The sequence below is a fragment of the Agelaius tricolor genome, unplaced genomic scaffold (assembly GCF_023055355.1).
Source record: "Agelaius tricolor isolate 1412-34295 unplaced genomic scaffold, bAgeTri1.0.p SCAF_3, whole genome shotgun sequence".
NCBI classification, from domain to species: Eukaryota; Metazoa; Chordata; class Aves; order Passeriformes; family Icteridae; genus Agelaius; species Agelaius tricolor.
In genome coordinates this window covers 66,970,678-66,988,427 of record NW_027269263.1, presented here as the reverse complement: position 1 = coordinate 66,988,427, position 17,750 = coordinate 66,970,678, and the positions used below count along the sequence as shown (strand labels likewise).

General features: G+C 47.5%; 1 protein-coding gene across 6 annotated transcripts in view; it reads left to right on the top strand.

Annotated features, from left to right (window-relative positions):
• Positions 1-17,750, top strand: part of LOC139588585 (endonuclease domain-containing 1 protein-like) — a 164,433-nt gene that overhangs the window by 130,623 nt on the left and 16,060 nt on the right. Inside the window, exon 1 of one of the 6 annotated variants that reach the window (XM_071424178.1) lies at positions 8,555-8,653. The exons of the other annotated variants lie outside the window; for them this stretch is intronic. The gene's annotated coding sequence lies outside the window, so the exon portion shown is untranslated. Of the gene's footprint in view, positions 1-8,554; positions 8,654-17,750 lie in introns of those variants that run through there. 6 annotated transcript variants of the gene reach the window in all.

Sequence of the window (17,750 nt, the reverse complement as noted above, 5' to 3'; positions counted from 1 at the left end):
AGCAGTGCTGAACACTGTGTGCTCTCAGTGCCTCAGGCACAGCCGGATCCTCCGCACAAGGACACGTGTCCTGGGCTCCCTCCAAGCTGGAGCCTCAGCACATCCACCTTTCACTTCTGCTGCAGAGTCCTCTGGCCAGGCAGGCTTTGACTGACCGTGTCCCATGTCTGAAAACACTCTCCAGCCTCAGCACCTCACACTTGGCTTTGGCAGAGGGAAGCAGTGGGGCAGTGAGGGGGGGATTTGTGAGGCTGCATTAGTGCCTTATTGCATTAGTGCTGGTGAGTTTGCAAAGGATCTATCCCAAATGCAGGACAGGAGCTGGGGAGATGAGCACAGCACCGGTGAGCTGAGACCTCAGAAGGCCCCTGGAGTGTAGGTTTGAGTAGGAGAGAGCTGAGGAGGACTTGGGAGCAGGAGGAATGGTAATTCACCATGGAACAATGCCTGGATGGCTCTGAAGGGGACCTGGCACCCATCTGTCCAGGCATTTCCTGCTGCTGCAGGGGATTCCTGTGCTCCTCCTTGCTGCTTCCTCCACCTCTGGATCTCTGCATCACTGTTGCTGTTGGAAACACCAGTATTTCATAAGCTGGAGAGCACAGGGCTGCAGAGACAGCACAAAAGCAGCTTGAGGACACACAGAAGCAGGAAAACCAATTTTTTTAAAATCAAACTTGCATAGAAATGTTGGGTCCAAGGAACATCTGAAGTCCAGCCTCCCACTCTGAGCAGGACTGTAGCCAGGGTGTCAGCCACTTTCTGGCCCTAAATCACCTAAGTATGGGGGGTAGGTGGTCTGTGTCCCAGGGCAGCTGTGTCTCCCAGCAAGAGCTGGATGTGTCTCCCACATCCAGCCCCAGCCTCCTGTGTCCCACTTTGCCCCTGGTGCCTTTTGTCACAGTCCAGCACGACAGGGAGGAACCTGGCTGTGTTGTAGCCACTTCTTAGCCCATCATCAGCTCCTCAGGGCTGTGCAGGGCTTTTTCCCCACTGTCAGCACCATTTGCTCATAGTGAAAGCACAGAAAGCCTCCTTCAAACCCTGCTGTGCTGCCCCAAAACCAGGGCAGCAGCCAGAGCATCCGTGGGCACACCTGTGGGGGATGAGTCACCAGCAGCAGCATCTCCCATGGGACCCAGCCCTGTCTCCCACGCTGGGGCCTTCCTGTCCATGTGGAGGGGTCCAGAGAGCAGCTCACAACTCCCCCCAAACCAGACACCTCCAGAGTGCTGGACTGGGGAGATGTGAAGCCCTGGAGGGGGCATCTGGTCCAGATTTCCTGCTAGACCCAGCCCCATGCAGGAGACAACACCCAGAGCATCCTATCCTGCCCTTGGAGGGTGGCAGCAGGGTTGGGCCAGGGGAAGGAGCTGGACACACCACTCGTGTTTTCCATGCTAGAACCCTTCCTATGTGCCAGTTCGTGAGGATGAAGCTGTAAATCAGCAGGAAAAGCTTTTCAGTCATCACCATCCGGGGGAAAGAACTGTCTGGGAGGAGAGATAAGGGCTGCGTTGGTGGTCCTGCATTGTCTCCTTCCTCCAGGCTTCATGCTGGCGATCTAATTAGCGATTAATAGAAATATTTTCACTTTTCATTTCACAATGAATATGAGCAAGGCGAGCCCAGATGCAAATAGGAGCTGAGGCCCTTCTGCAGGGACCTCAGGGGACTCTGCGGCCACCCCACACTGAGTCACCGCAGCCCCCGGGAACCCCGTGCAGGACCAGGAGGGGACACAGGGGTGACAAGGCAGAGCTGCCTACTGGAAAAAAAAGTGCCCAGTTTGTTGGTTTAGTAAGGAGAGGAAAACAGAAGTTAATGCTGCGACCTAGTGGAGAAAAACCAGGCGTGCAGAGTCACGGCAGAGAGGATTCAGGCGAGGGGAAAGCAGAAGTTTGTGGAATTTGTGCCTGGTGGAGGCTGGACAGCAGAAAGGTGTGATAGTGCAGCTTATTTTTACAGGATTTCACACCTGGGAACATGGTTTGTAGCCTGGTCAGGTTTCCAGAAGGTGCTCAGCTTAGCCCTAAATCATCTGGGGGTTGGAACTAGATCATCTTTAAGGTCCCTTCCACCCCAAACTGTTCTGTGATTCTGAGTTTCTGTCTTCTCATGAAAAGGCTGTGAACATCCCTGTGTTCCCACATCAAACCCAGCACAACACCACCAATGTGACTGCAAACGGGGTGGGTGAAGCTCTGCTCCCAGCAGTGCCCACTTGGGCTTGGATCTCTGCTCCCAGCTACTTCATCCAGCCCCAGGAGGAAATGGAATTGGAGAAGAAACTGTTTGCTGGGCAAAAATAGGGGGAAAAACAAGTCACTGGATGAGATGAATTGCCTGGTGCTTGCAGCTGTGTAAACCTGAGCTTGGCACAGTCTGGGATGAGATCCAATGCTAGAGCACCTGCACTTGGGAAGTGGAAAATCCCTAAAACACAGGTTTTGGGTCAATAATCACCCAAATGGGAGACACAAACACCACCTGAGCTAAGGGCTGCTGTGAGTGAATGCCAAACCAGGGCAGGGAGAGCATGTGGGGAAAGGCACAGGGATGCTGTGCCCAGGCATGGGGTCCATGCTGCAAAAAGGGGGCTGGAAAATGGGAAGGATTTCAAAGGAGAGCCCCAGGAGTGAGGAAAAAGTCTCAGAAGGGTGAAGCTGAGCTCAGTTTGTTACCCAAATGAGGAGGGTGGGTTTCAGCCCACCACCACTGTGTCCTGTGGTCCAAGGGGGGCCTTGGTTCCTGTGGTGGGTGGCCTGGAGAGCACCCAGGGACCAAACCCCTCTGCTGGCACCCCACAGGAGTTTGTACATCCAGGAGGGTTTGACACAAGGGAAGGGTCAGGGGAAGCTCCCTGGGACTGCCTGGGACACAGCCTCTGCCTGGCCAGGATCTCCCTTGTGCCAAGGGCATTGCAGAACTGAGACACCTCCAGGATTAAAGAACAGCTGAGCTGGGGGATTTGCAGACCCAGGGCTTGGCTTTGGGTGCTGCAGTTGGCATCAGGCTACCTAAATCCCCCCTCTCCACATCTCCAAAGACAGCAGCTCCTTTGGATCTGGTGGTTAAAGCCACCCAGGACACCTTGTGCTGGTGGCATCACCTCAGGTAAATCACAGCTGTGGAATTTTATTCCTTCTGAACATGGAGGAATGAAGGGATAGGCTTGATTTTGCTCAGCCTGGAGCAGGGAAGGGGTGGCAGCCCTTCAACCAGGTGCCCAGAGGCTGGTGGCACCTTACCCTGAAGCCCTGCTCATGCCACATGTCCTGCTGCCCTCCAGCTTCTGGTTGTCATCGGTGGGGCACGCTGAGACCATTAAACATTGCATGGAGAAGGCAGCAGGGGAATTAGATGGAGGAATATAGCCAGGAGTAGCAGCAGGAGGAAAGTGAGGAGGAGGAGGAGGAGAGACTCTGGGGGAGCAGAGAGGAATTTACCAGCTTTAGGCAGCTGCAAGGAGCCCAACAGCTGGAAGCCAAAAATAAACCTCAACGGTGAATCAATTTGCTCTGGGGAATGGGTGAGCTGGGGGAAGCAGCAGCAAGGGGGAGAGGATGGGGCAGCTGATGAACTGAGTGTGCAGGAAAACCCACAGAGCAATGAATCACCTCCCCAAAAAGCCCCTTTTCCCGAAACAAGGCAGTGATGAGGCAGAAAGCACAGGAACAGAAAGAATTAAGAGGGAAAGGGAAGTTTTCCCCCGGTGAATAAACAGGCAGGGAGTCAATCAGGGAGAGGTTAAATCAGAGTGAGCAAGCCATGGTGGTGGGGCCTGGCTGCCAGAGGCACCTGGAGCGATGATCCCTCGATGTGTCCAGCCAGCAGAGGGGCTGCAGGGCTGCCATGGGGACATGCAGGACCTGGAGATGCTCCTCCAGAGCTGGTGCCAGTCCCCAGGTGATGGGAGCACAAGGAGGCTCAGGCTTGGGGAGGTGGCTGCAAATGTTGAGCTGGGCAGAGGAGGGGATGTTAGACACTGCCGTGGGATGGGTGCTGGGTCCCAGGGACCAGGATGCAAAGCCCCCTAAACTCCAAAACACATTTTTGGGGCATGGGATGAGGCATTTGGAGAATCACAGACAATAGATATTGGGATCATGGTTTGGGTCATGGAACAACCTTTGAGGTTGGCTAAAATTTAATAGAAAGTATATTCAAGGCTCCTCAAGAAGGAGTCTACCTGTTAAACAGTGATGAGGAGAGCCTAGAAAAACTGTGGAGAGAAACAGGTTTGTTGAAGAAAATATTTAGTGTACAGAAGTTTTGGAATTTAAAGTTAAAAAAAAAAAAAATCTGTGGTGAGGCATCACAGAGATTGCATCTGGCAGAAGGTACAGATTTTTTTATTAGGACATGGCTGCTTTTGGCCATGTCCTAATAGGACATGGCTGCTTTGGCCATAGGAGAGACCCTGTGTAGAGCCAGGAATCGTGATTTGTAAATGAGTTTTGGGTGTTTTATCAGAAAAGAAGGAATTTGGGGCAGCTTTTTTTCCAAGCTGAGTGCCCCAGACACTAGACTGGAGTCCAGCTCTGTCCCTGTTCCATCCTCACCCATCCCCTCATCACTGCTCCATGAGGCTGTCTTAGGAAAAGGATGGTGGGCACGTGTCACCATGCTATTTTCTGAAAAATCCCTTTGCCAGATTTTTTCTCCTGAGAAGCTGAGAAGCCTCAGAAAAGAAATGTAAACAATATTATCTGATCACTTCTCCTTATGTTTTGCTGCTTTAGAACATGACAGGTGCATCTTTGGTTGGTTCCATCTGAATTGTTTTAATTTAATGACCAATCCCAGTCCAGCTGTGTCGAGACTCTGGTCAGTCACAAGTTTTTATTATGCATTCTTGTTTTAGCCTTCTAAAATATCCTTTCTCTTTCTTTAGTATAGTTTTAGTATATAATATAATATCATATCATATCATATACATATACATATACATATACATATTATATATATATTGTATATATTATATATATTATAATATGTATTATATTATATAAATATATTATATTTAGTATATAATATAATATATATAGTATAGTATATTATATATACTATACTATAATATATATAATATATATAATATATATAATATATTATATAATATATATTATATTATATTATATTATATTATATTATATTATATTATATTATATTATGTTTATTATATTATATCAATGAGCCTTCTGAGAACTTGAAGCAAAATTCTCATCTCACCTTGTCCTAGAGACCCTCACAACACCACAAATGCTGGAAGGGCTTTGGAGCTGGGCTTGTGTATGTGTGGGAAGGGGTCATTTCTCCCACCATCTGCCCCCTCCCCGTGCAGCTGCTCTCCAAATCAGCCTTTCCCAGTATCCATCCCAAGGGTCTCCAGCATCCCAGCACTGTGCTGGGGAAGGGAATGTCCATGGACAGCTGCGGGCAGCTAGCGTGGACAGAGAAATTAAGATTATTCACATGGACAGAGGAGCTTTCCTGTCAAGCTCTACACGCCTCAGTGGGGATGGAGATGCTCCCACCTCCCATCCTTGGGGTTTGCTCCAATCCCAAGGCTCCGGTCTCCACGGGCTCCAGGGAAGAGCAGCGGTCCTGCTGATGTGCGGCCGTGCTGTCACTAGAGGGAAGCAGATCCATGAGCACGGGGCTGGGCTGGCATCGCCGCAGCTGCTGTGGCAGCCAGGGACAGTGTGCAGAGACACCCCGAGCAGCTCTGAGCTGGAGAAAGGGGACACCTTCGTCCCCTTGCGCTGGGCAGGGCGCCAGCGAGGGGCAGTGCGTGAAAGGGACAGGGAAAGGAGCAGCTGAAGGGATGCTGGGCTCTCCAGGGACACACTTGGGTCTCGTGTCCCCTCTCTGCAGTGCCTGTCACTGCTGGAGAGCTGACACTGGGGGCTGAAATGGGGTTCAGGGGCACCCCATAATGCAGGGTCATGGCCAGCAGGGCTGACTGGGGACTTTGAGCACCGTTTGCTCTGCCGAGGAGGTGGCACTGCTCCTGGGGACAGTGGGGACAGCTCATCGGGCAGGGCATCCCCTGCCACCACCCTGCTGGGAGCTGTCACCCTCCTGGAATGGGTTAATGGGGTCTGGGGGAGGAGGCACGAGGAGGCACGAGGTGGCAGGAAGGGGACAGGGCCCCAGATTGCCCTTAGAGGGATGACCATGGAGGGGATGACCAGATAAGGATGACCCTGGAGGGATGGCCATGGGAGGCTGACCATGAAGGGATCATCATGGTGGGGTGACTATGAAGGGATCCCATGAGAGATGAGAGATGACCATGAGAGATGACCACAGAGGGATGACCAGGTAAGAATGACCCTGGAGGGATGACCATGGGAAGTTGACCATGAAGTGATGATCATGGGGGGTTGACCATGAAGGGGTGACCATGGAGGGATGACCATGGGGTGATGACCAGGTAAGGATGACCCTGGAGGGTTGCCCATGGGGGGATGGCCATGGAGGGATGACCATGGAGGGATGACCATGTAAAGATGATCATGAAGGGATGACCAGACGGTGTTGGTGGTTCTGCTGTTCTGTGGACCCCGGGGAATGTGCAGCACCCACTCATGGAAGCCACACCACCCACAGACAAGGCTGGTCCCCAAACCAGCAGCTCTGGGACCTGGAGATTCTCTCATTTATGAAGATGAGCAGTCAAAATAGTAATTTCCCCCTTCGCCCCTGGAGATTTGGAGGATTCCCCTCCTCTCCTTGCATGCTGGGCTGGATCCACTTACACCCTGAGCTCTGCCATGGAACTGCTTTGGCCACAATTCACCTTCAGCCCATCCACACCTCTGGGGAAAGCTCTCCCCAAGCATTTGTCAGCTGCAGATCAGGATAATTTCCTGGCATATTTGGAAAGAAATGCATCCTGTAAATTTCTTGCATTTATTACTGCTCCTGAGAGAGATTTTTGATGCAAAGTCGACCTATTCACCAGCAGCTGCCAGGAATTTAGTTCAATAACAGCTCTTGCTGACAGAGTTCTGCCCATGTCAGTACAAGCCTCAATCATTGTGGTTCTCCCAGTGCAGGTCATGGAGCCTGGAAATGCCAGGACTTGCTGCTTTGGCCAGCACAGGGCTGTGTCTCTCTGCCAACCTCATACAATACAGGTTAACTTGCTGTTTTTCTCAATGCCATCTCTCCTGCAGAGATGGTTTATGGTACATAAAAAATCATTGCAATGAGGAAATAGGTTTGTTTGTGTGCTATAAAGTGCTGGTTTGGAAACAGGAGATAAAATATTAGCTGGTATTAGATCTTGAGCTCAACAGCTAAAAATTATTGCCAGCAGGAGTGATTTGGGTGAGGAGGGAGAGACACATACGCAAAATGGCTCACATGGGAAGACAGAGGCAAAAAAAAAAAAAAAAAGACTGCAAGGTAAAAATAGTTTTGTATTTTTTGTGTTTTGTTCCTGAGGAGTGGAGGCCACTGGAACTCCTGGGGGGATCATTGTCCACTGGAGCAACAGCAGGCTGGGTGATGGGTGCAAAAAGGCTGCGGTATTGCGATGGCCTGAAGGCAAAAGAACAAGAACAAGAAGTGTTAACGAATGCCTTGTTTTTAAAAGGAAGTTTTCTCCCCATCAGAGAACTTCCTGCAGCAAAAACAAGTGCAGCTGCTCCTTTTTCTTCTTTCTTTCTTTTTTTTTTTTCCTTTTAATTATTATTTCTTTCTTTCAGATTTGCTGTTTGAGAAGGAACTGGTTGAAAACTGGTTCTGTGGTGCCCTGTGAGCTGACAAATTCCTGGACAGATGAGCACGTGGCAAAGGCTGCTTCAGCCTGCATAAGTGGCCCCAGTCACCAGCCAAACCAAACACTTGAAGTCTAAATCAAAGCCCAGAAAGAGCAAATCAGTGCTTAAGGTTCCTACCAAATCTCAAAGTCCCACACAGTGGAAATCAATGCCATGGAATGCCATGACTATGGATAATTTCCAGCACCACTGCTGGCTTTGTGTTCCCCTGTAGCTGGACCTCTCAGTAAAGGTTAAATCAACCTGTAATTGACCCTAAAAGCCAGAGAGACCAGCTTGAACACTGGCTGTGTCACTGGTCACCTGTTCCTTCCCAAGCTATGGACCATGGACAGGCCAACAGAGTTGGTAGGGACAACTTTTCCATTGGGCTGAGTTCAGCCTAGGGACAGAGCTGATCATTTGGGTGATAACACATCCTCTGCACCCACAAGCTGTACTCTGGGACATTTTCTCCATTTTATGGTGCCTCTGGAGCTGCTCCTTTATGACATTACCCCAGGTACAGAACCATTCTGTGAGTTTAAAGGGCACACATTCACTCCTGACATCAACTCGTTGGGTTTGCCACGCGTCTGATGCAATAACTTGTTTTGTTGGCTGTTTTCCTCTTTTTTACCAAGGTTTCTTGGGCTGCCTTTAGCAGCAGAATTAAGTAGCTGCATTCACATGTTCAGCTCCACTGAACATGTGAAGTTTCACAGGCAGCTGTAAGAGCTGGATTCAGGAATGTTGTTTTTTTATCCTCTGCTCTTTGTCAGGACATCTGGGTTCTCCTCCTGCCCTTGTCTCCTGTTACCCAGAGAGGATCAGGAGGACCTTGCAAGCCTAAGATGTCACCGGTACCTAAAAGTGTAAAGGTGGCTGTCAAGGGGATGGTGCTAGACCCTTCCCAGTGGTGCCCAGTGACAGGACAAGGAGCAATGGCCATAAACTAAAACACAAGAAGTTCCATCTCAACATGAGGAAGAACTCCTTTACTGTGAGGGTTGCACTGGAAAAGGCTGCCCAGGGAGGGTGTGGAGTCTCCTTCTCTAGAGATATTCCAACCCTACCTGGATGTGCTCTGTGTAACCCGCTCTAGGCAGGCAGGAGGGTTGATCTCAAGACCTCCCTTCCATCATGAAAGATTCTGTGATTCTGTAAGAAAATGTGAAAATTCAGCCAGGACTGTGCTGATGGACACAGTGCAAAGTAGGGACAGCAAGTCTGCTCCAACATCATTTTCACATGGAGGAAAGAGCAAGGAAAATTAGTCCAATGGGTCACTTTCCAGGGGAGAGATGCAGTTGAAGTTCTTCGATGCACAAGTGCTGATTTGTGTCAGTAGCTGCAGTTATGTTTATTTATATTTAAGGACACACCATGTAGCCAGACAAAAACCTATAGACTCATGATATAGGCATGGGCAACCAGGGTTAGGGTCCTGCCCTGTCCCCAGGACCCCCAGTCATCCCCTGGTACCTCTGGACACTACTCTGGAGTCCAGAGGATGCAGTGCTGAGCACACTGGGGCAAAACTTGAGGGCAGCCATTCAGCCAGCCCTTCTTCTCTGCCAGGTCTCATGAAAGGAAGCGAATTTCTGGCCAGAAAGCTGTTTGGAGGGGAAATGTCTCTTTGGGGCTTGGAGGGGAGATGTCTCTTTGGGGCCAGCCAGTGGGCCTGGCTGGGGAGTTGTTGTAGGTGTTGCATGGATTTGCCCATCACTGGCACTGCTGCAGGGAATGATGGAAAACAGCCCTTGGCATGCCAAGGGGCTGCAGGGCTGATGCTTGCCTGCCAGTTCATCTCCCATCTCCAGGAATTATGGCTTTTTATCTGGTCCTACAGGGCTTTATCCACCCCACAGTGCCCACATAAAATTTCTGCTCTCTTCCTTTGGTAGCACCCCCCCAAAGGAACAGGGTCACACTGAGATTGCTCCCAAGAGTGATTAGGGATTGGAGCAGCCTGGCAAAGCCCCACACCAGGTATGGCTCTGTCTTGTAGGAAGTGACTGGGAATAATGCCCAGGGAGCTGCTGGAGAACACTTGACTGAGGCACCATCCTGCTCCTGGCCCCTGGCTGCACCCAGACATCTTTTTTAAAAGGAAAATTCCTGTTCTTTTGAACTCAAGTGTAAGAAATCTGACCTTCTCAACTTCTGCTTTTCATTTTTGCCTGGTAAGCATCTGTGCTGGTGACCCCACATGCTCCCAGTCACCAAGTTTCCCTTTCATGGCCAAAGCTCCTTGCAGCACAGAAAACACAGGAGAGAAAACTCCCCTCCACTTCCCATCCTTGGCCAGTATTTGCTCTGGGGGGTTCGAGTTGCCATTGACCACCAACAGGAGTTCACTGATGCTTTGGGAATCAGTGGAGTGTGAGACATTTAGGGGATTGAATTGCAAACCCCTTCTCCTCCTTGTTTGTGAGGGCTCCTGCTGTGCAATGGCACTTGGTGCTTTGGGGACAATTTCTAGGAGTGTTTGGGGACAATTTCTAGGAGAAAATGGATGGCTGTAATGCTGTTATCATCATCATGAATTTCAAGGTGGTATTTTTCCACCTAGAATATCTCTCTAGCTTGTTTTGATCCTGTTAAATATTAATCCCGCTCCCCTATGTCCTTAAACTCCTTTCCTGCTTGGAAGAGAATGTGAATTCAACAAGGAAATGGTTTCCTCCATCAGCTGAGCTACCAGTGAAGGCATTGAACAGGACCTTGGGAGGCTGTGGAAACCCAGGTTCTTCTACTCTGGTGTGGACCATTAAAGGCCACAGTACTCTGGGAGCTCTTCCCATCACTTCCCACATGTCAGAACCCAGGAAAATCCTTTGGCTGCCCTGGAGGGCTTGAGCCCCTGCCCAGGGAGCTCAGATACCTTGGCACAGAGCCCAAGACCCCTGTGCCTTTGATTTAGCCCTTGGAAAAAACAATTACTAACCTTTATATGTAGAATTACAAGTCAAGAAAGTTTAAGTAGAATAATAGTTAGTTTGTCACAGGGTGAAAAATAGATTTTTGAGGTTTTTAGAATGGGGGCTCGGGGTCCCAAGATGGAGGAATTTGGGTGTGCCTTGTCCTTTTTCCTTCTCCTTCCTAGCCTCCATCTTCTGGGTGATGTTGGCACTTTTGGATTTGTTTAAGGTAGAAGCTCACTGTCTAACACAGGTGATAGGTATTGGGAAGTTATGGTAAATAATATATATGTAGTTTTTAGTATAAAGGATAACACTGTCCTGAGGTGGTCAGAGTGCCTCTGTCTGACCTGCTGAGCAGACTTCAGCAGGCCAGGAGAAAGAATTTTATAGATAAGAAACAATAAACAACCTTGAGAACAAGAACAGAAGAATCCTGACTCCTTCTTCAGCTGCCAGGCTGGGAAAAGAGACTTTCTAACACATCTCAGGGTCACTCTGACCAGCAGAGATTCTGAGACCCACAGGTATCCCAACACATTGTGTCAGCCTCTGGTCTCTCAAACACTGCCACGGGAGACATGATCCAAAGTCTTTATAAAAAGAAGCAATATGAAATCATCTGTCTCTCCTTTACCCACAGGTCTGCTACCAGCTCACAAAAAGAGGAAATGTGACTGGTCTGAGAAAATCTGGTCTTTACAAACCCTCTCTCTCATGCTACTTTACAGGTGCTCACAGAAAGGTGGCCTCAGCAGTTGTTCTGGAATTAAATGAAGCTCATCCTCCCAGGTTTATAGGTTCTGGGGTCCATCTTTTCCTTCCAACCCCTTGTTTCTAAAGACAAGCATGACTTCCCCTCTTTCTTTGTGTGAAAGCATTTTCTTACCCTGCTCAAATTCCTCAAATCAATTTTTAGCAGCTGTTTTTAAGCATTGCAGAGGAGTCCCTGAGACAGGCAAGGTGAAGGCACCTCCTGCTCCTGGGTACTCTCTGCTTTGTAGATGTCCCCATCAATAACCACCCTGTGCACTGAGCAGCACATTCAGAGTTCCTCCTGGTCATATGCTGATGGTCAGAGCATCTAAAAAGGGAATTTTCCATTGCTCCAGATCAGGTGTGAGCTGTGTTTGGCCTTTCTCATTTAGTCCCAGTAAGCTCAACATAAGGAGGCTCATCTCTTTGAAGCTGACCTGGCTTCTGCTTTATGCCACCCTGAAGCTGGGGTCAGTGAAGAGCTTGAGATTTATCTGGCCTGTAGTGATGCTTCTTTCCTTCACTTTACAGAACTTTCTTATAATTTATTTTATGTTAGGAACTAGTCAAGAGGACAGGCTTGTGTGTTCAGCTATAAGCATTTGCAAATCTGAATTTCAAAACTCTTCCAAAACACCTTTAAAGAAGAAAAATGATGGTTAGTCATAGAACTATTAACTAAGGAAAAGAGCAGATTTTAGGACCTGAAATAAAGGGTGAATTTGTAGGTTATTTCCCCTTTGGCCTGACTAGTGTAAAAAATCTTTTCAATTATTGAAAGCTGTCCTGAATCACCAACTGTAGTACAGGAAATGGCTTCAAATTGTGCCTGGGGAGGTTTAGATTGGATATTAGCAAAAAATTTATTCACTGAAAGAGTTGTCAAGTGTTGGACAGGCTGTCCAGGGCAGTGGTGGAGTCACCATCCCTGGAAGGATTTGAAAGATGTTTAAATGTGGCATTTGGGGATGAGGTTTGGTGGTGGCCTTTGCAGTGCTGGGTTAGCATTTGGACTTGGTGATCTTAGAAGGCTTTTCCAACCTAAATAATTTTGTTATAATGCTGACATCCTCCTCCTTGATGGGCTGATGGACAGAATGTTAAATCAACCTTTCAGCAATGTCAGTAGCTAACATGTTTAGGATTTACAATAGGAATAAAATAATAATCCAGCAGTAAGGGCAGCCAATGCAGTTAGGTAATGCAGGTAAGGATGTGCTGCCCAGGCATGTGGTGGAGTTTACAATAAAGAATTTTTTGTGAGCTGAAGGGACGGGCAGCTGCCAGGATTGGTGTATTCTGGATTGAACCTTTCTGGAGGTTGGTGGTGAACAAAGTGCCCTTTCCAGGATAATCTGCTGTGCCATTTGGGACACTCACAAGCTCCCAAGTGCTTCATGTTGGTTATATCAAGGTAGGGAGGCTGAGGCAGAGGACTTAGGAGTTTGCAATGGTCCTTTGGCAAGTACCTGTGAAAGCTGAGGTCGGAGCTCAGGAAACCCTGGCTCCCACCCTGCAGCTGGCAGGGTGTTGTTCATAACAGCAGAGACAAGCCAAAGGAAGACCAAGCCTGACACTTCTCATAAAGAATTTTGCTTGTGTTCACAAGTTGAGTGCACACCACTGCGCTTTGCCAGCGAAACTCTTGCTGGCTGGAGTGGCTCACAGCAAAGATAAAGAGGTTTTCTGCTTCAAGGCAAGGATCCCATACAGCTGCTTCATGGGGCTTGTGTTGAGAGGAATAGTGGATTTGTCTTTACAAACAAGCTGTGGGTCTGCTGGTAGATAAAACTAGCCCTGGAAGATAAAAGAAACAATAGGAAGGATTCCACTGATTGATGAACGGAAAATGATGTCTGCTTTTACAAATAAACTTTGGGTTTGCTGATAAACGAAAGTAGACATTGAGAGATGAAAGAAACAATGGGGAAGGAAAACCCCTAAATTCCATAAGAATTAAAAATTAAAAGGGAGGGTTATACATTATTGAGAAATTTTTGGGAAATCTTCAGTATCAGGTGTATCGGGGAGTCTGTACCTCTCAAGTACCTCAGCCAATGGAGAAAGAAGAGAAATGTAGCCAGGAAATTGGGATAAAAAGGAAGCTGCATCCTCCAAAAATTTGAGAGATCCCAGGGGAATGCCCCACAGCCTCTCCCTTTATTGGAATAAAACCAGAAAGGACTCCTCTGTCCCCTTTTGGACATAAGCCCCTGGTGTTTGTAGATTAATTTTCCTAACAGTGTCAATCCCCAACCAAAACCAGGGCACTGCGGTCTCAGCAGCCGCCGCGTACGGGAAGAGTTGCGCCACTTCCTGTTCACAATCGCTGAGCACGGTCTAGAACAGGCAACCTCCTTCCTGTGCCAGGGTTGTTGACACTCTTCTGCTTCTCCTTAAAAAAAAAATGGCCAAAAATCATCCCTGGTTCCAGGAAAACCTCTTCCCCAGCTTCTTCCCCATCTCAGCATGGTGCAGAACATGACGTGCCGGCCTGGCTCTGTTCCTTCTCCGTGCGACATCTTTGCAGTGCTCTGGGTAGGATGGAGTGAAATATATGTACTAAAAATAGTTGGGGGCTTTTGAAAGTGAAACTTGATTGCCTTGTGTTTTATTGCTGGTGTCAGTTCCTGAAAGCCTGACACCTTTGGGGTTGGGAAGATGGGACTTTCATGATGAGGTTTCTTCAAAGAGCATAGTCAGGCAACAAAATGTCTGGAGTTTTTATACCTTGTGTGCTTTGCCCTTGAACATCACCAGGCAGAAGGTAGACAAAGAAATTCTCCATACTGGAATATTATTTTTTCCTCAAACCTTATCAGTAAAATCATCTAACTTTATTACAACTAATTGCAAAATTGAAATTGAAAAATATTTATTGCAGTGTTTGTAACACACTGAAATTTGTCTTCTACAGCAAAGTCAGTCTCTGGCAGGCAAACCAATAAAATCTGTGAGTTTTTACCTGCCCTTAGTAAATATCATTTGCTTATCTTTGGGACGGGTTGTTTCTGCAGGTTACTTTGTTTGGATGGCTGAGGATAAAAAACATGCAGCCTTTTAAAGATGAGCTGCCTGAGTGGATACTAAATGAAAATAATTTATAGAATGAAAGAGTAGTTTGAGGGTAAATAATACCTTTAAGTCGGTTCCTCTGTTTTCTGAACGTTTGAGTGATTTCCAAGAGTAAAAACCAAAGTTCAATACACAATACAACACACAGAGAAAGAAACTCAAATTAGCAGAAGACTTCATGGTAAAAGCACTAACAGATAATGCCCAAGTAGCTGCAGGGCACCTGTGATCTTTAGGAGAGCAGAGCTCTGTAATGGAATAATCTGCTGAGCAGGTGCCTCAGGTTCCAATAAAGAGGGGTGTTCCCTGTTTTAATCCTGCAGAAAAACACTGTTTTGAAAGGTTGATATTAAATAATTGCATGGACTTTAATGGCAAGTTTGTGCCACTAACCTCATCATGCCTTCCAAATAATGCATCCACAGGGAATGGACAGAGGGCTGGAAGAGAGAAGACAGTCTCTGCTCTGGAGACAGTCTGAGAGAGTTGGGAGTGTTGAGTCTGGAGAAGAGAAGGCTCCAGGAAGACCTGAGAGCTCCTTCCAGTGCCTAAAGGGGCTCCAAGAGAGCTGGAAAGGGATGTTGGACATAGGCCTGGAGGCACAAGACAAGGGGGAATGGCTTCCCACTGCCAGAGGGAAGGCTTAGCTGGGATATTGGGAAGAATCCAATTTGGCACAGGTCACCCAGAGAAGCTGTGGCTGCTCCTGCCTTGGAAGTGTCCAAGGCCAGGCTGGATGGGGCTTGGAGCAATCTCATCTTGTTAAAGGTGTCCCTGCCCATGGCAGGGGATTGTAATGAGATGATCTCGAAGTTCCCTTTCAATCCAAACCTTTATATGATTCTATGATTGTAATACTCAGGAACAAGTGTGACAGTGGTATGCAAAGAAAGGGTCATGTTCTCAGCACTGTTTCCTGTAGTACAGACTCCCAGGATACCCTGTTGGGGCTGACAATAGCAGCTCTGTATTTCTAAGAAACAGTTGTTATAAAAACCATAAAAGTATCAACCGTTGCATTTTGTGCTGATTTCTGTGATTTTGATCTACATCTGACTGAAAAACAAGAACCAGCACATAGAAACTGAGTGCTAAACATGGTATTTTCAATCTTCTTATTGCTCCAGCTTTGCCCACGTTGACCTGCATTTTGGTATTATTTTGAATAACTCTGCACATTTTTTTTTTTTCACAAAACCAATGGTTGCATAAAGATTTGTCTTTTGACATTTGAGGCTGGACTTGACTCACACCAACTCCTTCTCCCCACCATTCTCAGAGGTGAAACCTCTGCCCCAACATCTGTAACCAGAAAGGTATTTTTTTAGGATCATAGAATCATTCAGGCTGGAAAAGATCATTGAGATCCTTTCAGCAGATCTACCACCAATGCTGGTTCAGACTGCTCAAGATTGGCTCCATCCTGAGCTTCATGTTGTCTCCAAGGTTTCCCACAGGACAACTGGATCAAATCCATCTCTTTGTATTCAGTACCTCCACCTTGAGGTTGATGGGTTTCTGGTTTAAGGTTCCCCACACCCAAATTATGATGGTAACATTTGCTCTTGCATTGTCCAAGCACAACAGCCTGCAGCAGAACTGGTGAATTCTGATTTTTTTCTACCAAGGCAACCAAGAGCTCCAATGAGGGCAACCAGGTATGGTCTAACCCCAGAGGTTAAACCAGCACAAACACCTCAAAAGCCCTCCAAAATTTCATTGTTATGGGATCTGCCTCTTGTCAGCCAGTCTGGATTTCAATTCATCTCCTGTAAACCAGTTTTGCTGGGCCGGTTTCCTTACTTGTGACAGCACGTGCTTTTGCTTTTGTTTCTCAAGAATGAAACAGCCTCTCCTTAGACCTATAGCTGGGCTGTGGGTACTGCTGCCCAGCACTTCCCCAACCTCATCAGCTGCCTTCCCTGCCCAGAAAATATCCCTCACTGAGAGCTGAGTCCTGGTAGTCAGCCCCTGGTGGGAAGGTTTTGTTCTAGGGAAGTGCCTTCATTGTCCAAGAGCTGGCTGAGGTGAGGTCTGAGCTGGCTACATGAAGATTTCTGCTTTTCATGTCTGGTTTGGTTTGAGGACAATCTTGGCTCATCACTAAAGCATTTGCCTATTCTTATGGCTGATTTTCTCATCCTGTTCCAAGTTACCCCTGCAAACCCATCCACCCTCCTCCATGTTCCCATTCCTCTCTCTCCTACTTGGGAAATGAGATGCTGCCCGTGTACACTTCCAGAACCACAGCAGTGCAGAATCCCACAAAACAAAGGAAATTCTGAGTTTTCTTACCACATTTTGTGACTCATCACATCTTGTTGACCTAGTGCTGGAAATACCCATCTAAAATTTCCACAGATGCTTGTTATGGACAGAGGTGTATATTTTTACCATAATCTTGTTCTCTGGATCTTTCTGAGTGAAAAGAAGCATAAAATCAGGCATCCATAGCATCCAGACTTAGGATTTTCTCACACATCCCATTGGCAATGGTCATTTCCTGTGAGATGGTATCTGCAGCAGAAAACCAAGTCACAAAGGAAGCATCACAGGTCCCCCCACCTGTTTGAGATAGGAGTGTTTCAGACTAAGGGGAGCCCAGAGAAGGCCTAAGGTGACTCTTGCTTCATTGCATCCATGAGCTGGTTCTTAGTCCAGCAGGAGGTCTGACTCAGAGCAAGTCACCTGCACAAAAAACTTTTGACTTCACTTCTCAAGAACCCAAATTTGCATCTAGTTCATGGCCAGTTTAGCATGAGCTCATTTTCAAACCAGGTGATCTTGTATCTGCTCTTTTGAGCTTGAGTAAGGCTTAAAACACACAGCTAACCCTGCCAGGAAGTAAGAAAAATAATCTCTGTTCTTTACCCTCTGTTGTCTTCCACAATCAGGTGAAACATCTTGGTCTGAGAACACTCAGACTGAATTGCATGAAGTGCATCCTTCCCTCTTGTTCCTTGCAATGCTGATTATTTGTTTGTTGTGGTCTCAAAAAAACATCCTCCCACACAGGTTACAAAACTCCCCTGAAATTCCTGCTGGATTGACACATCAAGAAAATGAATGAGGAGAGGCTCTTTGCTCGGAAGGTCTGTCCAAAAGGAAAGGGCTTTGGAAATGGATGGCTTTTGTATTTTTTGTTATGCTTTGGCTAAGTAATGTGATATAGACATCATGGATTTAGAGATGGCAACATAAAGTGGGACTCAACTCATGTAAT